Genomic DNA, 23,558 nt, shown 5'->3' with positions numbered 1-23,558 from the left:
TCCAGTCAGGCTGACCATGAAAATAAGAAAAAGATACAAATTACTACTATCAGAAGTGAAAAGAGAGCCATCACTACTGATTCCATGGGTATTAAAAAGATAATGAGGTAATAGTATTTTGATAGTTAATTTTATGCATCAACTTAGCTTGGCCAAGGAACACCAAGGATTGCCAGCAGCCACCAAAATCTATGAGAAAGTCATGAAATGATTTCGCCACAGAGCCTCCAAGAGGACAACCCTCCCAACACTTTGATATCAGACTAATGGTTTCCAGAACTGTGAGAGAGTAAATTTCTGTTGTTTTAAGCCACGCTGTTCTTGGACATTTGTTATAGAAGCCCTAGGAAACTCAAATAAGTGGTGACAAAAGTGGACAACATCCTGAAAAAAAATTCACTAACACTACACTTTGAAGAGAGGTCGTGGAAATGTCTACTGGAGAAAAGCAAGTGAATTGGGAAAATGACCCCTAAATATGGTAGTCTCTATGAAAAGCAAAACACCTCTTTCTCAATTGGGAGGAAACTTGAAGACCAAATGAGAACACATTATTCATGCAGGCCAGCTCACCATACACCATGATGCACTTTAACAAAAGGTAAATTGTTAAAAAGAGAGCACAGTGTTGATAACAGGGAAAGCCATGCATGTGTGGGGACAGAGAGTATCTGTAGAAAAAAAACAGTTTTATTATTCTCTCCTTCAACAACAATCAACACAGAAGACTTCTGTGACCAAATATGTGGGAGATTTTTCCCTCATATTCTAAGTAAGGAATCAATTCTGCAAAGGACACAAGCTGGTTGTCAATTCAATTATGACACTATCTACCTGGAGACAGCATCATATAACACAGGTTAAGGCTGTCTTCATGACTCCTCTTTCCCCTCCACCCACATTTCAGATGCCAATCATAAACCCTAGGTTGTCTAACCTGTGCTTCTGACCAACTGGCTGTACAATGGGGATCCTACAACCTGCTCCTTGGGTTTAACTAATTTGCTAGAGCAGCTCTCAGAACGTGAGGAAATACTAATATTTAGCATGTATTATAAAGAATATTACGAAGGTATAGATGAAGAGATTCATGGGCAAGTTATGGGAGAGCAGGTCTGGAGCTTTCATGCCCTCTCCGGGTGTGCCACCCTCCAAATACCTCCACATGTTCAGCTATTTGTAAGCTCTCTGGAGAGTTAGGCATGACTGATTAAATCATTGGCCATTGGTGATCAACATAACCTTCATCCCCTCTCCCCTCCCCAGAAGTTGGGGGATGGGGGTGGGGCTGAAAGTCCCAACCCTCTATTTACGCTTTGTTATCCTAGGGGCTGGGACTGGGGCTGGAGCTAGGGGCTACCTACGGGCTGCCAGTCACCAGTCATCTCATCAACCCTGAAAAAGACATCCCTTTGGAGGTTTCAAGGATTTTATGGGTTGTGTGTCAGGAATCTGGGAAAAAGACCAAACATGCACAGTCATATGACATAATGTTTCAGTCAATGAGAGACTGCATATACCATGGTGGCCCCAAAGATTATAATGGAGTTGCAACATTCATATTCCCTAGTGACATGATAGGTGTGGTAATGTCTTAGAATGGATTACTCACATGTTTGTGATGATACTGATGTAAACAAACCCATTGCACTGCCAGCCATATAAACGTATAGCACAGTAGTTTACACAGTAGTGTGCTAGGCCTTCACATTCACTCATCACTCACTCACTGACTCATCCAGAGCAACTTGCACTTCTGCAAGCTCCATTCATGGAAGGTCCCCTATACAAGTGTACTATTTTTAATATTTTATACCCTATTTTTACTGTACCTCTTCTATATTTAGATATGTTTAGACATACAAATACTTACCATTGTGTTATTATTGTCTATAGTATTTAGTGCATGCTATACAGGTTTGTAGCCTGAGAGCAATAGGCTATACCTTATAACCTAGGTATGTAGTAGGCTATACCATTTAGGTTTGGGTTTTATGATGTTTGTGCAATGATGAAATCATCTAATGGCACCATTACTTAATGACACATTTCTCAGAACATATCCCCCATCATTAAGTGACACATAACTGTATTTCACAGTGTCATCATGTATATGAGGAATCTCTATACCTTCTTCTCATTTTTTTGTGAACCTAAAACCACTCTGTAAAATAGTCTTTAATAAAAAGAAAGTGGACAGTCCCTGTCCACCAACAAAATTGACCACAGATTTTCCCACTTCTCAGTGCACTACCATTGCCACATACCCCTTCCCAAAAAGCTGTGTTCCCAGGCTTTCTAAGAGCACACAGAGCAGATAATACTGTGGCTTAACTTAGAAATTCAACAGAGAAGAGACTATAATAAGTGAGAAGAGGATCATGAGATATAGAGTCAAATAAATATCAGCACAGAGTGTTCCACTTTAAATTTAAGATGAAAATAAATTTAAGATGAAAATAAATTTAAGATGAATTTCTGTGATAACCACACAGAAATTCCACAGCAAAATAAAAAGAACTAAAAGAAACCTAGAATATGAGAGTTCATTCTGGAAGGAGGGCAGACACCAAGAAATAGAATAAAAACCTTCATTTGTACTTCACACCATAGTTTTAAAGTACACATGAATTTTACAAAAGAATATCAAAGAGTAGTTGATAAAAGAATGCAATGAGATGAAAGAGGATATTATACAACCAAGGAAATACATTGAAATACAAAATTATGCACTCCCTCCATTTTGGACCTGACAAAAATGTTAGCAATAACAAGAAGAATAAACAAAAAATATGAAATAGATTTGTTATAATAACCATGAATGCAAAGTAAAAATACAAATTACAAACAGTTGCTGAAACAATAAGAGATAAGAAGAGATGATAGTGAGCCATTTTATGAATAATTGTTCCTACCAAAGACAATTCATCAAAATGGAAGAGTGAAACAACCTATGACGGAGGAAAATTTTTCCACAAATTAAAGCAAAAATGGAATGAACCGTACATGCTAAGTAGTATATCATGTACTATAAAAATTGATTCAACATGATTGTTACTAAGTTATATCTTGGAAAAGTGACTGAATTTCAAGAGCAAGGAAGAATAATTCTAAAGGTGGAAATGGCAAGCAAGTCATTTGGAGGAGAATTAGAGTAGCTTCAGATTTTTCACATCTAAATGCAAAAGATAATGGAATAATGTCTACAAAATCCTGAGAGATAAAAATGTGACTTAGATTTTGATACGTAGACAAGTTATTGTTCAAATATAAAGTGCACAGGCAGAAACTTATGTATGTCAGAATTTAGGCAATACAGCACTCATGAGCCTTTTCAAGGAGAAGGTGGTGGGGGAGGGGAGCTACTGAATATAAAATCCAAGCAACCAAGAGAAAAATGCAGACACTAGTAAAAGGTCAATTGATGGCACAAAACTCACTTCCTTGTAAAATTAGAGTGGCCTCTTCAAAATATATTGTATTTTTTAATTTTCCTCATGGTTCTTGCTACTGTCTGAAATTATCGTATTTTTAGGACAGAGACTCTTGATAACCCTTGTATCCCCAACATCTAGAATGTTACCTGTTACAGACAAGACCCTTCATAAATATTTATTGACTGACTGAGTGAATGAACATAGTTTACATTTTAAAAACTTAAATGTTATTTTAAAGTTATAAAATTACAGTGTAGCATAAAATTGTATGTTATATCATGTATATTGTATAATTCAAAATTATGTTGTAAAGATGTTGATATATGTAAGTGACTGTGTTAGACACTTCTGGCTGCTATGTCAAAGAACCATGGACTTTGCTACTTTGGTGGCTTATAAACAACAGAAATTTATTCCTCACAGTTCTGGAGGCTGGAAGCCCAAGATTGGGCTGGCAGTACGGTTGGGTTCTGGTGAAGGACCTCTTCCAGATTATGGACTGCCAGCTTCTCATATCTTCTTGTGGCAGAATGTGAAATTTTCAAATGGCTAGAGAACTCTCTGGTGTTTCTTTATAAGGCACTACTACCATTCATTAGAGGTTCACCTTCATGACTTAATTACCTCCCAAAGGCCTCATTTTCTAATGCCAACACATTGGGGGTTAGGGTTTCAACACATGAATTTTGAGGAGACACAAATATTCAGTTCATAACAGTGATATTGTAAAATCATTATATGACTTACAGTCTTCACCATATTGGTTCTATCAGTGACTTCTCACTATTGGTTTATGTGCTACTCATATATTTACTTGCAGTTTACCTAATGGCTTGCTTATTTTTGCTTAACCAGGTGGTGTTTAAAGTTATGCTCTCGAAACAAAACACTCTCTTCTGACAGTTTGGTTTATCATATTTGGCTACTTTGCTTTCCATATTTCTTTAGTAAATCTTTATTTTTGATCCGCCTGTTACCACCCCACTTCAGCTCACCAGAATGTTCGAATATATCCATCTCATACTTCGTCTCTCAAATTGTCTCATTAATTATAGGTTCTATAGTTGAAATTGATATTTAAAGTTCAAGTAAATAGTAAGACAGTTATAAAGTACAGCATATAAGCACTTGTGATTATAAATTTACAGTTGCAACAAAAATAGCATGGTACTAGTACAAAAACAGACACGTAGACCAATGGAACACGTAGACCAATGGTTGCTGTAGTCTTATAGTATATAGTTTGAAGTCGGGTAGCATGGTGCCTCCAGCTTTGTTCTTTTTGCTTAGGATTGTCTTGGCAATACTGGCTCTTTTTTGGGTCCATATGAATTTTATGGTAGTTTCTTCTAATTCTGTGAAGAATGTTAATGGTAATTAGATTGCTGCTTGTAGGATAGTATATAACCATTACTGCATATTAACCTTAAGACTAATGAGTGAGAGCTGGGCCATGATGGCTGACTAGAAACAGCTGCAGTTGGAGGCGCCCACCAAGAATAACAAAAATAGCAAGTGAATCCTGCACTGGCAACTAAGGTATCCAGGTTCTCTTATTTGGACTGACTAGGTGGTTGGCACAAATGACAGAAAGCAAAGAAATCAGAGTGGAATAATGGCCCACCTGGGGGCTGCAGGGGTACGTGGGACTCCCAACACCAGCCAAGGGAGGCAGTGAGTGATTGTGCTACCCTGCCCGGGAAACCACACTTTTTCCATGGATGGGTGCAACCTGCAAATCAGGAGATTCCCATCATAAGCCCATGCCAAAAGGGTCTTGGGTTGCAAACACAGAGCAATGCATATTCTCTCAGTGGCCACTGGACTGGGGGCTGCCTAAGACTACAGAGTTCCTAGAGGGAAGGGCAGCCACCATCACTATGTCTACCTGCTGCCTAAGATGACTGAACTTAAAAGAGGGTCAGCTACCATCACTGTAGCCTCCAGTCTGCCTTTTCCCCTGCTGGTGCCAGAGATATTGGCTGGTTCAGATTCAGGAGAAATTCTCCACAGTGCAACACAGCAGCTGTGGCAGATATCACCAGACTGCCTCTTTAGGCTGCACCTGAACCCATCCCTCTTCACTGCATGTGGCCTCCCTCTGGGAATTTCATCATCTCCAGCCAGGGGTTTACGGACAAAGCTCTGATACACCTGGGATGGAGCTTCTAGTGGGAGGAGCGGTTATTGTCTCCATGGATCAACAGACTTAGTCTTTTCCCTTGCTGGCTCTGAGGAATCCAGGCAGTTCAGACGAGTGGGATTCCAGCCAGAGTGCTTCATTAAGTAGGTCCTTGATCCTGTTCTCCTGACTGGGTGAGACCAACCCCAACAGGGGTCACCGGATACCTTATATAAAAACATTCCCACTAACATGAGGTCAGTAACCCTCTGGGATGGAGCTCCCAGAGGAAGGAGCAGTCAGCCATCTTTGCTGTTCTGCAGCCTCCACTAGTGACACCCCCAGGGGTGGGAGAGACCCAGGCAAATAGGATCTGGAGTGGACCCCCAGCAAACGACAGCAGCCTTATGGAAGAGGGGCCTGATTGTTGAAAGAAAAGAAAACAGAAAGCAATAACAACAGGATCAACAAAAAGGTACCCACAAAAACTCCATCAAAGGTAGATAACCTCAGCAAGATGAGAAAGAATCAATGAAAAAAAACACTGAAAACTCAAAAAGCCAGAATACCTCTTCTCCTTGAAATGATTGCAACACCTTTCCAACAAGGGCACAGAACTGAGCTGAGGCTAAGATGGATAAACTGGCAGAAGTAGGCTTCAGAAGGTGGGTAATAATGACCTTCACTGAGCCAAAGGAGCATGTTCTAACTCAATGTGAAGAAGTTAAGAACCATGATAAAACATTATAGGAGCTGTTAACCAGAATAATGTTTGGTGAGATACGTAAATTACCTGATGGAGCTGAAAAATACAACACAAGAACTTTCCAGTGCAACCACAGGTATCAATAGCTGAAAAGATCAAGTGGAGGAAAGCATTTCATAACTTGAGGACTATCTTGCTGAAATAAAACACAAAATTAGAGAAAAAAGGGCATGGAAAGAAATGAACAGAACCTGTGAGAACTATGGGATTATGTACACACAGAACCTATGCCTGATTGGGGTACCTGAAAGATATGGTGAGAATTGAACTAAGTTGGAAAACATATTTTAGGATGTCATCCAGGAGAACTTCCTCAACCTAGCAAGACAGGCCAACAGTCAAAATCAGGAAGTACAGAGAGCCCCAGTAAGATAAGCCATGAGAAGAACCACTCCAAGACACATGATCGTTAGATTCTCCAAGGTTGAAATGAAGGAAAAAAATATTAAGGGCAGCCAGAGAGAAAGGCCAGGTCACCTACAAAGGGAAGCCCATCAGAATAACGGCAGGCCTCTCAGCAGAAACCCTGCAAGCCAGAAGAGATTGGGGGTCAATATTCAACACTCTTAAAAAAAAAATGTTTCTAACCAGAATTTCATATCCAGTGAAACTAAGCTTTATAAGCAAAGGAGAAATAAAATCCTTTCCAGACAGGCAAATGCTGAGGAAATTTGTCACCACTAGGCCTGCCATGCAAGAGTTCCTGAAGGAAGCACTAAATACAGAAAGGAAAAATCATTACCAGCCACTACAAAAACACACTGAAGTACATAGACCAATGATAGTATGAAGCAACTACATCACAAGTCTGTAAAATAACCAGCTGGCATCATGATGACAGGATCAACTTCACACACAGGAATATTAACCTTAAAGGTAAATGGGCTAAATGCCCCAATTAAAAAGCACACAGTGGCAAGCTGGATAAAGAGTCAAGGCCCACTGGTGTACTGTATTTAAGAGACCCATCTCATGTACAAAGACACACATAGGCTCAAAATAGGAAAATCTACCAAGCAAATGGAAAACAGAAAAAAATCAGGGGTTGCAATCCTAGTTTCTGACCAAACAGATTTTAAACCAATAAAGATAAAAAAAAGATAAAGAAAGGCATTACATAATTGTAAAGGGTCCAATTCAACAAGAAGAGCTAATTGTCCTACATATATATGCACCCAATACAGGAGCACCCAGATCCATAAAACACATTCTTAGAGACATACAAAGAGACTTGGACTCCCACAGAATAATGGTGAGAGAATTTAACACTGCACTGTCAATATTAGACAGATTATTGAGGCAGAAAATTAACAAGGATATTCAGGACTTGAACTCAGTTCTGGATCAAGTGGACCTGATAGATATCTACAGAACTCTCCACCCCAAAATAACAGAATGTACATTCTTCTTGGCACCACATGGCACTTACTATAAAATCAGTCACATAATTGGAAGTAAAACACTCCTCAGCAAATGCCAAAAACTGAAATCACAAGAAACAGTCTCTTAGACCACAGCACAATCAAATTAGAACTCAATTTTAAGAAACTCACTCAAAACCATACAATTACATGGAAATTGAACAACCTGCTCCTGAATGACTCCTGGGTAAATAATGAACTTAAGGCAGAAATCAAGAAGTTCTTTGAAATCAATGAAAATAAAGAGGCAATGTACCAGAATCTTTGGAATGCAGTGACAGCAGTGTTAAGAGGGAAATTTATAAAACTAAATGTCCACATTAAAAAGCCAGAAAGATCTCTAATTGACATCCTAACATCACAACTAAAAGAACTAGAGAACCAAGTGCAAGCAAACCCCAAAGCTAGCAGAAGACAAGAAATAACCAAGATCAGAGAAGAATCGAAGCAGATATAGACATAAAAAACCCTTCAAAATATTAATGAATCCACGAGCTGGTTTTTGAAAAAATTAATAAAATAGACTGCTAGTTAGACTAATAAAGAAGAAAAGTGAGAAGAATCAAATATACACAATAAAATGACAAGATAAATATCATCACTGGCCCCACAGAAATACAAACAACCATCAGACAATACCATAAACATCTCTATGCAAATAAACCAGAAAATCTAGAAGAAATGGATAAATTCCTGGACACATATATCCTCCCAAGACTGAACCAGGAAGAGGTTGAATCCTTCCATGAGCCAATAGCAAGTTCTGAAATTGAGGCAGTAATAAATAGCCTACCAACCAAAAAAAAAAAACACTGGGACCAGACAGATTTAGAGCCGAATTCTACCAGAGGTACAAAGAGGAGCTGGTATCATTTATTCTGAAACTATTCCAAACAATTGAAAAGGAGGGACTCCTTAACTCATTTTATGAAGCCAGTATCATCCTTATACCAAAACCTGGCAGAGATACTACAAAAAAAACAAAACTTCAGGTCACTATCTCTGATGAACGTCAATACAAAAATGCTCTGTAAAATACTGCCAAACCAAATCCAGGAGCACATCAAAAAGATTATCCACCATGATCAAGTTGACTTCATCTCTGGGATGTAAGGCTGGTGCAATGTACAAAAATCATTAAATGCATTAAATGTAATTCATCACATAAACTGAACTAAAGGCAAAAACCACATGATTGTCTCAATAAATGTAGAAAAGACCTTTGATAAAATTCAACATCCCACCCCCCATGTTAAAAACTCTCAATAAACTAGATACTGATGGAACATACCTCAAAATAACAAGAACCATTTATGACAAACCCACAGCCAATATCATACTGAATGGACAAAAGCTGGAAGCATTCCCCTTGAAAACTAGCACAAGACAAGGATGCCACTCTCACCACTACTATTCAACATAGTATTGGAAGTTCTGGTCAGTGCAATCAGGCAAGAGAAAGAAATAAAGGGTATTCAAATAGGAAGAGAGGAAGTCAAACTGCTTGCCAATGACATGATTTTATATCTAGAAAACCCCATTGTCTCAGCCCAAAAGCTTCTTAAGCTGATAAGCAACTTCAGCAAAGTCTCAGAATACAAAATCAATGTGCAAAAATCACAAGCGTTCCTATACACCAACAATACACAAGGAGAAAACCAAATCATGAATGAACTCCCATTCAAAATTGCTACAAAGAGGGTAAAATACTTAGGAATACAGCTAACAAGGGGAAGTGAAGATCTCTTCAAGGAGAACTACAAACCACTGCTCAAGTATACCAGAGAGGACACAAACAAATGAAAAAACATTTCGTGCTCATGGATAGGAAGAATCAACATTGTGAAAATGGCCATACTGCCCAAAGTAATTTATAGATCCAATGCTACTCCCATTAAATTACTATTAATATTCTTCACAGAATTAGAAGAAACTACCATAAAATTCATATGGACCCAAAAAAGAGCCAGTATTGCCAAGACAATCCTAAGCAAAAAGAACAAAGCTGGAGGCACCATGCTATCCAACTTCAAACTATATACTACAAGCCTACAGCAACCAAAATAGCATGGAGTGTAATGGTAGTGATAGTTGTTAGATATTGCTTGCACTGTCCATTATTTTAGGAAGAAGTGTTCCTGGAATATGAAATATGACTGATTATTTTCCCAAAGGAGAAGAAGGAACTTCCTCCTCTCTTTGGAATTAGAAATGACTTACTTTAAAAATCTCAGTTAAGAGAGGACTAGAGCTGTTCCAGTGCTATGACTGTATTCCCCTAACCATGTGAAGGTACAGCAGGAGCAAGCCTTTCATTTGTAGGAGTGGCTGCAACAGAAAGGGGGGCAGTTTTTAGACCAGCCAGACACAAGGTATTCATTTTTGAACCCTCCAGGCTCAAGAAGGTGTGCTTTCTTAGCATGTGTATTTGTGTCAGTATGCTTTCATGTATAATTAGTAGAAAACTGAACATAAATGGACTTAAACATTAAAGAGTTATTTAATGGCCTGTGGACTGAAAAGACCTCAGTTGAATGCTTTCAATTGTGGCTTAGAATTTCAACTTTATTTCTTTGCAATTTTTTGACTCTGCATTTCTCCATGTGGCATTAATCTTCATGTTGTGGCTTACCGGTAGCCACCAGGGTTTTTCTTCTTTCATATCCAGGAGAATGATAATTCCCTTGCTTACAGTTAACTAAGGTCTTAGATGTACTCTGATTGGATTATCTATGAAAAAATCTGTATGTCAGTGGAAGACCGAGGTCTCAACTGCCTTAGACCTTGTTTAATTGAGCAAGTTGCTTTGGACAGAGAGCTGGGATGACCCTCATTAGCTTAGTATCTAAGTCTTAGACCAATCAAAGCTCAGGTCAGAGATGGAAGTGGTATTAACTTTCATTTAAAAAATGACTACTAAATAATGGAGAGAGAGAAACAGGAAAGACATTGAATGAAAACCAGAATGTCTATTGCACTGGGAGGTTTTGGAGCTCCAACAGCCAGGAAACAGCTAGGAAAACACTTTCTGACACAATAAGATCTGTCCCCTCTCCACAACTGGAGTGGGAACATTAGTGATTCCCACTAGAGAAGTAGCTTTGCCTAGGAAAGCGGTGGCTTCATGAAGTTCATCATTTCTATGACAGCAAGTTGTGGAGACCAAGGAGAAGAACCTGAAGAGTTTATTGCAGAACATACATTAGACTCCACTATGGGAATTTTCAGAAATTACATGGTGCTTTCAGAGGAGTTTATCTCCATCAGATAGGAAGTTAAAGGCTTAAATTATAATGTGTGTATAAAAAAAGAAGAGTGATTTTACGATATAATCACTGGATAGACAAAAATGTAAAGATCTCCTATAAAGCAAAAGGAAATAATTTATGTATCTGTCTACATACTATCTTCCGACCTATCTCACTTTGTGTGTGTGTGTGTGTGGTGTGTGTGTGTGTGTCTTTGCATATTGGTCTGTGTATGCATATGTATATATAATTAAGAGAAGATGATTGATACCATACACAGAGCAGAGAGCTAATCTATAAATAATAAGTGTTTCTGAAGAGAAAATAGCCCAGCAAAATAGAAGTGAAAGTTCAGAATAGGAGATCTATTTCTGTATTAAAATCTTAAACTTGTTGATTATGACTCAACAGTAAGAGACAAACACTAGGATATATCAAGGTGAATTTTTTCAAGGAAGCATCCTTCCTGCAAGAGAGGGAAAACATGTCAACAAAAGGATACAATTAGGTTAACCTCTATTTTTTTTTTTTAACCATGTTTAGCTCCAATTGACCAAGCTCTACTGAATTTTGTGATAACTACTAAGTTTTGTGACTGTGGGTTCACAGTCTTAGACCCAGGCAAATTTTATTGAATGTACCAAGAATAATAAAGACACACATAAGCCAGCAAGGGTACTGCTTCTTTATTCATAAAAACCTGACTTTAAGATTACTCCATTTGAACAAGATATTAATAAATATCAATAATAGAGAAAAAGTGATATAAAACAATCACTATTAAATGCTGCAGCATTTGGTGATTTCTATTAGACATAGATACAATAGATAACTATCGTAAATATTGAAACACAAAAATAACATGTTTCACCTAAGATCTAAGGATATAAAAAGTGTGTGGTTATAGAAGGACTGAGAAAGCTAAAAAGATGATAAATCCCTCCCTTATATTAGAATGATTAGTGGACATGTATACTAATTAGATTGGTAGAGAATATAATTTTAATAATTATTGGAAAACACTCTTAAAAGAATTAGAGTCTTTCAAATTACAAAGGAAAAGGAAAATACAATGTAGTCACTTAAATATTAAAATTACAGTAAAATTATAAAATAAAGGAAAAGGAACAAAAAGAAATAGAATGACTGACAATAAATATAAACTATGTTAAGCCCCAAAGTTAACCTGATTATTCACACACACACACACTCACTCATTCACACTGTATGCAGTATATAAGAGATAAATCTAAAGTAAAATACTGAAAGTTTTTTTAATTGCTTATATAAAATTATCAACTGATCATTAAAAGACAAAAAACATAAGAAAGTGGATAAGAACACACTATTCATAGAAAAGAAGATGCAAATTGTTAATTAACATGAAATGATGTTAATCTTCAAGTAGTTGCAAAAATGCAAATCTAAGCTATAATGAGGCATAATTTTTCACTTCTCAGGACTGGTAAAAATGGTAAAGACTGATGACATCTGATCGAAGTAAGAATGTTACAGAATGGCCTCCTTTATATGCTGGTAGAAGCACAAATTATTTTAAAAATACATATACCATTTTATTCAGCAAATCTCACTTTTGGGAACTAAGTCTACAGAAATGCAAGCATTAATATAAAATGAGATAACAAACACATACAGATATACATACAAAGATGTCTGTTATAGAATTGTTGGTAGGAGCAAATGTTTGGCTATTAATCAATAAGAGAAGTATTGAATAATTTGTGGAATACACTTAATGTGGAATATTATGCAGTTATAAAAAATTTGTTCTAGTATGTTTGACCTAGAATGATGGTCATGATATAAAGTGAGAATGATACAAAAATTGAAGTGTGATGTATACACCATGATCCTATTTTTTAACAAAATGAAAAAGGAAAATACCCTCATAAAACCCTATATATGCATCTATATGTGTGTATTTTCTATGCCTGCACACCTAACACGCATAGGCATAGGATGCTGAGCTGAAAGTACAGAGGTCCCATATACTCCTTGTCCCCACAGACAAATTTCCCCACTATCAACAGTCATTCTCACAGTGGTACATTTATTATGATCAATGACTGTACACATCATTGTCTCCCAAAGTCCATAGTTTCAATTAAGATTCACTCTTGGTGTTGTACATTCTATGGGTTTTGCCAAATGTCTTCAATCCAAATTATATTACAGAATAGTTTCACTGCGCTAACAACTTCACTGTTCATTCTTTGTACCTCTCCTATTCATCCACTTGCACCCTCTTAAATCATAACAAACCACAAATCTTTTTATTGTCTCTAGTTTTACCTTTTCCAGAATGTTACATAGTTGCACTCAAACTGTATATAGTCTTTTTCAGATTGGCTTCTTTCACTTAGTATTATGCATTTAAGGTCCTTGCATGTTTTCTCATTGTTTAATAGCTCATTTCATTTCAGAACTGAAAAAAATATTCCATTGTCTGGAAGCACTACAGTTTACTTACTCATTCACCTACCAAAGGACATATTCAACCCTTCCAAGTTTTGGTCATTACGAACAAAGTCGCTATAATTATTCACATGGGGGTTTTGTGTGGCCACAAATTTTCAAATCCTTTGGGTAAATAGCAAGGATTGCTGCATTAAATGATAAGAGATTGTTTATTTTTGTAGAAGACCACCAAACTGTCTTTCAAAGTGGCTGTACCATTTCACCTTCCCATTAGCAATGAATGAAAATTCTTTTTGTTCTACATCTTTGTCAGCACTTAGTGTAGTCAATGTTTTGGGTTTTGGCCATTCTAATAGGGTGTCATAGTATCTCATTGTTCTTTAATTTGCATTTCTCTGATAGCATATGCTGTTGAATAACGTTTCATATGCTTATTAGATATCTGTGTATCTTCTTTGCTGAGGTACTTATTCAGGGTTTTTGCCCATTTTTATTGGGTTGTAAATTTTCTTATTTTAGATTTTTGAGAGTTCTGTATAAAATTTGGGTAATATTCTTTTATCAGATATGTCCTTTGTAAATAGTTTTTCTAGTCTGTCACTTGTCTTCTCATTCTCCTGATGCTGCTTTTTGCAAAGCAGCAGTTCTGAATTTTAATGGAGTTCAACTTATCAATCACCTCTTTCATGGATCATGCCTTTGGTATTTTATTTAAAATGCTATCTCAATGCCCAAGTTCACCAAGAATTTCTCCTATGTCATTATTCAGGATTTTTGTAATCTTGCATTTTACATTGAAGTCTGTGATCCATTTTGAGCTAATTTTTGTGAAAGGTTCAAGATGTGTGTCTAGATTAATGTTAGGGGTGAGGATGTGAATGTCCAGTTGTCTTAACACCATTTGTTGAAAAGAGACTGCTCCATTTTATTAATAGCCTTTGCCCCTTTGTCAAAGATCAATGGATTATACTTAGTGAGTCTATTTCTGAGCTCATATTCTGGTCCATTGATTTATTTGTCTGTTTTTTCACTAATACTATAGTGTCTTGATTACTGTATGTTTATAGTAGGTTTTGAAATTGAGTGGTGTCAGTCCTCTAACTTTGCTCTTTTCTTTCAATATTGAATTTACTCTCCTGGGTCTTTTTCCTCTTCACATAAACTTTAGAACCAATTTGTCAATTTCTACAAAATAACTTCCTGGGATTCTGATTGGAATTGCATTGAGTCTGTATATTCATTTGGAAAGAACTGCCATTATGACAATATTGAGTCTTTCTACCCATGACCTGGAATATCTCTCCATTTATTTTTTTCTTTTTTGATATTATTTATCAGAGTTTTGTAGTTTTCCTCATATGTACCTTGGATTTTTTTTTAGATTTACACTTAAGTATTTTATTTTTAGGGCTGCTAATGTAAGTGGCAATGAGTTTTTAATTTCAAGTTTCACTTGTTCATTGATGGTACATAGAAAAGTGATTGACTTATTTCTCTTGTATCCTGCAACTTTTATAAAATTGCTTGTTAGTTATCAGATTGTTTTACAGATTTAAAAAATTTTTCTACATAGACAACTATATCATCTGCAAAGACTGTATTATTTTCTTCTTACCAATCTGTATACATTTTATTTCCTTTTTTTGTCTTATTGCAGTAGCTAAGTGTTGCAGTAAGATGTTGAAAGCAGAAGTGAAGGGGGATAGCTTTGCTTTGTTAGGAAGCCTTCAAATTTCTTATTATTAAGTATGATATTAGCTATAGGACTTTTGTAGATGTCCTTTATCAAGTTGAGGAAGCCCCTCTCTATTCCTAGTGTGTTAAAATTTTTTATCATGAATGAGTGTTGAATGTTGTCAGATGCTTTTTCTGCATCTATTGATATGATTATGTGATTTTTCTTCATTGGCCTATTGATGTGATGGATTAAATGATATTCCAATGTTAAAACAGCTTTCCATACCTGAAATAAAATCCACTTGATTGTGGTGTAGATGATAAGTGCTATCTCCAATGGCAAACTTAATCCAATAATGTATAAAAGTATACACTTTTATGTTGAGGATTTTTGTATCTATGTTCATGAGAAGTACTTGTCTATAGTTTTATTTTCTTGCAATGTCCTTGAATTTTTATATTAGGGTAATGCTGACCTTATAGAATGAGTTGGGGAGTATTCCTCCTGCTTCTGTCTTCTGTAAGATACTATGGAGCATTGATATAATATTGTCCTTAAATATTTGATAGAATTCACCAATAAACTCATCTGAGATTAGTAATTTTTGTTTTTTAACATCATTTTTTATTTAATTTCTTGAATAGATATAGTCCTATTCAGATTTTCTACTTCTTTTTGTGTGAGTTTTGGCAGATTGTGTCTTTTGAGTAATTGATGCATTTCATATAGGTTATCAAATTTGTGGACTTAGAGTTGCTCATAATATTTGTTTATTATCTGTTTAATGTCTATTGGATCTAGAGTGATGTCTCTGTATCATTTTTATATGAACAATTTGCATTCAATATCAACCTAAATCTACTTCCAAATAACATTATACCACTTCATAGGAGGTACAAGTAATTTATGGTAACAAAATATTACTAATTTCTCCCTCCTAAACTTTTATCATTGCTATCATTCATTTCACTTATAAATAAACATATAAGCATAATTGAATACATGGTTGCTATTATTATTTGAAGATATTCACTTTTATATCAATTAAGAATAAGAAAAATAGGCTGGGGGTGTGAGAATTAGCCCACCCCATGTGCCATAACTGCCACCAACAAATGCTGTCCAGGGGGCTACATATTGGCCAGTTCTACTCACCACTGACAGTACTTGTGTGCACTATCTAGTGGCAAGAGGACAGGCCCACCTCACCATAATTTTCACTAACAACCAGAGCCTAAGCCAATGAAGAACTCTCAGACAATGCTGACATTGATTGCATCCAAATAGAACATACAGAGACAATACTACTGTGCCAGCCCAGAATTAAAGTCAAAACATCCTCCCCAAACAATACCCTAAATACAGCAACAGGAAAAGTCTTTCTCTATGAAAGAAGCCAATCCATGAAATTAAAAGAGAAACCATTAAAATAGATGCACAGATAAGGTAAGGACATAAGAAATATGAAAATTCAAGAAAAAAATGACACCTCTGAAGGAATACGATAATTCTTCAGTAAAATATCCCAAAGAAATGTAAACATGTTTAAAAGCCTGAAAAAGAATTCAAAATAATGTTCTTAAGAAAATGCAGTGAGATACAAGAGGACACAGATACAAATACAAGAGACACAATAAAAAAAAAAAAAAGCCGTTGGGAAGGAAATTCATGTCTTCAATGAGAATTTCACGAAAGAGAGACAGATATAAAAAAGGAACCCAACAGAAATCCTGGAAATAAATCATTCAATGGATGAAATTAAAAATTATATATACAATCAAGAGTTCAACAGTAGACTAAATCAAGCAGAAGAATTTTTGAACTTGGTTTTTTAAAATAACAAAGCCAGATTTTTTTTTTAAAGGTGAGGGGGAATAAAAGAATAAAAGAGAATGAAGAAAGCCTACTGACATATAGGACACCATAAAGCAAACAAATATTTGAATTTTATAAGTTCCATAAGAATAAGAACAGGGAAATGCCATAGACAACCTATTTATTGAAATAATATCTGAAAACTTCTTCCTTCTTGTGAAAGATACAGACATCTAGATATAGAAAGCTAAAATATCTACTAGTAGATTGAATAAAAATATAAATGTTCTCCAAGGCACATTAAAGTTACACTGTCAAAAGTTGAAGACAGAGGGAGAATTTTAAAAACAGCAAGAGAAAAACATCAAGTCACATGGGGGGGTAAATCCCATCAGACTAGCAGCCTATTACTCAGTAAAACTCTTGTAGGCCAGGAGAGCATGAGATCCTATATTCAAAGTGCTGAGAGAAAAATGTCAGTGAAGAATACTACTCCCAGGAAAGCTATCCTTTAAAAAGGATGGAGAAATAACATCTTTTTCAGACAAGTAAAAACTGAAGGAAATTCATCACTACTAGATCAATCATATGAGAAATGCTTCAGGGAGTACAACATCTATAAATAAAAGGATGATGTCTACTATTTAGAAAGCAAAAGAAAGAATTAAACTCATGGGTAGAGCAGATACATTAATGAAAACAAGAAAGAAATCAAAGCTTGTCACTACAGAAAATGACCAAATTGTAAAGATAAATATTAAAAGAGGAAAGAGGAACAAAGGATATACAGAACATTCAGAGAACAGCTATCAAAATGACAGTAGTAAGTTCTCACCTATTTTTAACAACATTGAATGTAAATGGTTTAAATTCTACAATTCTAAGACATAGACTGGCTGAATGGGTAGAAAATAAAACACAAAAGACTCAATTATATGCTGCCAAGAAGAAATTCACATCATGTGTAAAGACACTGTATTAAGTCTGTCCTCATGCTGCTAATAAAGACATACCTGAGACTGGGTAGTTCATAAAGGAAAGAGGTTTAATGGACTTACAGTTCCACATGTCTGGGAAGACCTCACGATCATGGTGGAAAATGAAAGAAGAACAAAGGGATATCTTACTTGACAGCTGGCAATAGAGCTTGCATAAGGAAATTCTAATTTATAAAACCATGAGATCTCGTGAGAGTTATTCACTATCACAAGAACAGCATGGGAAAGATTCACAATCATGAGTCACTTACCTCCCACTGGGTCCCTCCCACAACACATGGGAATTATGGGAGCTACAATTCAAGATGAGATTTGGGTGAGGACACAGCCAAACCATATCAGACACAAATAGATTGAAAGTGAAATGATAGAAAAAAATATCCCATGCATATGAAAGCCAAAACCTTGCAGGAGTAGCTATACTTACATCGGACAAAGTAGACTTTAAGTCAAAGAACATAACAAGAGATAAAGAGGGCCAGTATGTAATGATGAAGGGATCAATTCATTGACAGGATATAATAATTGTAAATATATATGGACTCAACACTGGAGCACTAAGATATATAAAGCAAATATTATTAGAGCTAAAGAGAGAGACTCCAATACAGTATGATGGAAATTTCAACACCCCACTTTCAGCATTGGGTAGATCATCTAGAAAGAAAATCAACAAAGAAATATTGGACTTAATCTGTGCTATAGACCAAGTGGACCTAGCAGGTATTTATGTACTATTTTATCCAACAGCTACAGAATACACATTATTTTCACCAGCACATGGAACATTCTTCAGGATAAACCATATGCTAGTCCACAAAACAAGTCTCAAAAAATTTTTAAAGATCAAAATTATATTGAGTACCTTCCCAAAGTACAATGGAATAAAACTATAGATCAATAATAAGAGAAATTTTGGAAACTATACAAATATATTGAAATAAAGCAACAGGCTTCAAAGTGATCATTAGATTAATGAAAAAATTAAGATCAAAATGAAAAAATTTCTGAAAAAGATGAAAACGTAAACACAACATACCCAAACCTATGGAATAGAGTAAAAGTAGTACTAAGAGGGAATTTTATAGCAATAGCCATCTACGTCAAAAAAGTGGAAAGATTTCAGATAAACATCCTAACAGTGCACCACAAGGAACTAGAAAAGCAAGAGGGATCCAAGCCCAAAGTTAATACAAAGAAGGAAAAAATAAAGCGCAGAAATAAAGGAAATAGAAACTAAAAGCTAAATTAAACTAATTAATAAAATGATTAACAAAACAGAATTTTATTTCTTGAAAAGATAAACATAAACAAAATCAATAAACCACTAGCTAGACTAACTAATAAAAAGAGAGAGGACCCAAGTAAGTAAATCAGAAATAAATAAAGCACACATTACAACTGATACCACAGAAATATAAAGGATTATCAGAGATTATTTTGAGCAACTGTACACTAACAAATTGGAAAGCCTAGAGGAAATGAATCAATTCCTAAATACATCTGCCCTTGTCAAGACAGAACCAGGAATAAATAGGAAACAGGAATAGACCAATAATGAGTAACAAGATTGAATCAATAATAAAAAGTCTCCCAAAAAAGAAAAGCCCAGGACCAGATGGCTTTATTTCTGAGTTCTACCAAAATTTTAAAGCAGAACAAATGCCAATTCTTCTCAAGCTATTCTTAAAAAAAAAAAATGAAAAGGAGAGAATTCTTCTTAATTCATTCTACAAAGCAGCATTACCCTGATAGCAAAACCAGACAAAGAGACAACAAAAAGGAAAACTTCAAGCCAATATGCAAAATTTCCCAACAAAATACTAACAAACTGAATCTAACAACACATCTAAAAAATAGTAGAATATAATAGAGAAGGATTTATCCCAAGGAGGCAAAGAAGGTTCAACATACACAAATCAATAAATGTGATACATTGCTTCAGAAGAGCGAAGAACAAAAACCATATGCTTATCTCAATTGGCACAGAAAAAAAGCATTTGATAGAATTCAAGAACTCTTTATGATGAAAACTCTTAACAGATTGGCATAGAAACAAAGTATTTCAACTCAATAAAGGCCACATCTGATTAATACACAGCTATCATCTTACAGAATGAGGAAAAACTGAAAGTCTTTCTTATAGGAACTGGAATAAGACAAGGATGCCCACTTTTACCACACCTATTCAACATCTCACTGGAAGCCCTAGCCAGAGAAATTAGACAAGATGAAGAAAGATAGGGCATCCAAATTGGAAAAGAAGAAGTCAATTGTCCCTCTTTGCAGATGACATGATTATACATAGAAAAATCTAACTACTCCACCAGAAAACTCTTGGAACTGATAAATGAATTCAGTAAAGTTGCCAGATACAAAATTAACATATGAGAATCAGTAGCATTTCTTTAAACCATAATGAACTAGCTGAAAGAGAAATCAAGAAAGCAATCTGATTTACAATTTTTACGAGGAAAATAAAATAAAAATAAAAACGTAGAAATAAATTTAACCAAGGAGGTGAAGACCCCTACAATGATAACTACAGAACACTAATGAAAGACTGAAGAGAATACAAACAACTATAAAGACATATTACGCCTATGGATTGGAAAAATTGTTAAAGTGACCATACTACACAAAGCAATCTACAAATTTAATGCAATCCCTATCATAACATCAATGACATTTTTCACAGAAAGAGAAAAAAAGTCCTAAAATTTGTATGGAAATACAAAAGACTTGAATAGCAAAAGTAATACTGAGCAAAAAGAACAAAGCTGGAGGTCTCACACTATACAATTTCAAAATATACTACAAAGCTCTAACCAAAACAACATAGCACTGGTATAAAAACAGACACATAGACCAAGGGAACAGAATAGAGAAGCTAGAAATAAATCAATGTATTTATAGCCAACTTATTTTTGGCAAATATGTAAGAACATACCTGGGAAAATGATGGTCTCTTTAATGAATAGTGCTAGGAAATCTGGATGTTCATAGGCAGAAGAATGAAACTAGACCCCTATCTCTCACCATATATATGAGTCAACTCAAAATGGATAAAAGACTTAAACATAAAATCCAGAAATATAAAACCACTAGAAGGGAATATAGGAGAAATGCTTCAGAACATTTTTAGGGAGGGATATTGTGGTCAAGATTTCCAAAGCACAAGTAACAAAAACAAAAAGAAACAAATGTGACTGTATTAAACTAAAAACTTCCACACAGCAATGGAAATAATTAACAGAGTGGAGAGACAGCCTGTAGAATGGGACAAAATATGTGCAAGTTATTCATACAACAAGGGATTAATTTTCAGAATATATAAGGAATTCATACAGCTCAACAGCAAAACAAAACAACAACAAAAATCTGATTAAAAAGTGAGCAAAGCCTTGTAGTATAGTTTGAAGTCAGGTAGTGTGACACCTCCACTTTGTTCGTTTTGCTTAGGATTGTCTTGGCTATACGGGCTCTTTTTTCGTCCCGTGTGAAATTTAAAGTAGCTTTTTCTAACACTGTGAAGAAATGTCAAATGGTAGCTTGATGGGAATAGCAGTGAATCTATAAATTACTTTGGACAGTATGGCCATTTTCACATTGATTCTTCCTATCCATGAGCATCGAATGTTTTTCCATTTGCTTGTGTCCTCTCTTATTTCCTTGAGCAGTGGTTTGTAGTTCTCCTTGAAGAGGTCCTTCACATCCCTTCTAAGTTGTATTCCTAGTTATTTTATTCTCTTTGTAGCAATTGTGAATTGGAGCTTTCTCATGATTTGGCTGTCTGTCTATTATTGGTTTATAGGGATGCTTGTGATTTTTGCACATTGATTTTGTATCCTGAGACTTTGCTGAAGTTGCTTATCAGCTTAAGGAATTTTGGGGCTGAGACGATGAGGTTTTCTAAATATACAATCATGCCATCTGCAAACAGAGATAATTTCACTTCCTCTCTTCCTATTTGAATACCCTGTATTTCTTTCTCTTGCCTGATTGCCCTGGCCAGAACTTCCAGTACTATGTTGAATAGGAGTGGTGAGAGATGGCATCCTTGTTTTGTGCCGGTTTTCAAAGGGAATGTAACTGAACAGCATGGTAATGGTACCAAAACAGATATATAGACCAATTGAACAGAACCAAGGCCTCAGAAATAACACCACACATCTACAACCATCTTTGACAAACCTGACAAAACCAAGAAATGGGGAAAAGTTTCCCTATTTAATAAATGGTGCTAGGAAAACTGACTAGTCATATGCAGAAAACTGAAACTGGACCCCTTCCTTACACCTTATACAAGAATTAACTCAAGATGGATTAAAGACTTACATGTAAAGACCTAAAACCATAAAACCCTAGAAGAAAACTTATGCAATACCATTCAGGACATAGGCATGGGCAAAGACTTCATGACTAAAACACCAAAAGCAATGGCAACAAAAGCCAAAACTGACAAGGTATATATCTAAACTAAAGAGCTTCTGCACAGCAAAAGAAACTATAATCAGAGTGAACAGGCTACCTACAGAATGGGAGAAAATGTTTGCAATTTATCCACCTGACAAAGACCTAATATCCAGAATCTACAAGGAACTTAAACAAATTTACAAGAAAAAAAACAAATAACCCCATCAAAAAGTGGGCAAAGAATATGAACAGACACTTTTCCAAAGAAGACATTTGTGCAGCCAACAAACATATGAAAAAAAGTTCATCATCACTGGTGATTAGAGAAATGCAAATCAAAACCACAAAGAGTACCATCTTCACACCTGTTAGAATGGTGATCATTAAAAAGTCAGGAAACAACAGATGCTGGAGAGGATGTGGAGAAATAGGAAGGTTTTGCACTGTTTGTAGGAGTGTAAATTAATTCAACCATTGTGGAAGGCAGCGTGGTGATTCCTCAAGGATCTAGAACTATAAATACCATTTGACCCACCAATCCCATTATTGGGTATATACCCAGAGGATTTTAAATCATTCTACTATAAAGACACATGCACATATATGTTTATTGCAGCACTTTTCACAATAGCAAAGACTTAGAACCAACCCAAATGCCCATCAATGTTAGACTGGATAAAGAAAATGTGGCACATATACACCATGGAATACTATGCAGCCATAAAAAAGAATGAGTTCATGTCCTTTGCAGGGACATGGATGAAGCTGGAAACCATCATTCTCAACAAACTAACACAGAAACAGAAAACCAAAGACCGCAAGTTCTCACTCCTAAATGGGAGTTGAACAATGAGAACATACGAGCACAGGGAGGGGAACATCACACATCGCGGCCTGTCGGGGAGTGGGGGACAATGGGAGAGATAGCATTAAGAGAGATACCTAATAGAGATGACGGGTTGAGGGGTACAGCAAAACACCATGGCACATGTATACCTATGTAACAAGCCCGCACGTTCTGTATCCCGGAACTTCAAGTATAATAATAATAATAATAAACAATGAGCAAAGGATCTGAATAGACATTTATGAAAATAAAACATACAAATGGCCAATAAGTATGTGAAAAAATGCTCAAGATCACTAATCACCGGAAAAAATGCAAATCAATACCACAATGAGCTATCACCTCACACCTGTCAGAATGGCTACTATCAA

General features: G+C 35.7%; 1 protein-coding gene and 2 long non-coding RNA genes across 4 annotated transcripts in view; 2 read left to right on the top strand and 1 right to left on the bottom strand.

Annotated features, from left to right (window-relative positions):
* The window catches only part of IL7 (interleukin 7), a 66,342-nt gene that overhangs the window by 21,273 nt on the left and 21,511 nt on the right, over positions 1 to 23,558 (top strand). The window lies entirely within an intron of this gene.
* The window catches only part of LOC117079494, a 66,206-nt gene that overhangs the window by 28,739 nt on the left and 13,909 nt on the right, over positions 1 to 23,558 (bottom strand). The gene's annotated exons all lie outside the window — the stretch shown is intronic.
* LOC117079495 lies at positions 271 to 23,390 on the top strand. Its single transcript, XR_004435476.1, has 3 exons — positions 271 to 281; positions 9,814 to 9,819; positions 23,205 to 23,390. It is a non-coding gene; the product is annotated as an uncharacterized LOC117079495 (long non-coding RNA).

The sequence above is a fragment of the Trachypithecus francoisi genome, unplaced genomic scaffold (assembly GCF_009764315.1).
Source record: "Trachypithecus francoisi isolate TF-2019V2 unplaced genomic scaffold, Tfra_2.0 Lachesis_group7, whole genome shotgun sequence".
In the NCBI taxonomy this organism is placed as follows: Eukaryota; Metazoa; Chordata; class Mammalia; order Primates; family Cercopithecidae; genus Trachypithecus; species Trachypithecus francoisi.
Note: the sequence above shows the minus strand (reverse complement) of the source record. Positions and strands in the feature narration are given on the sequence as shown.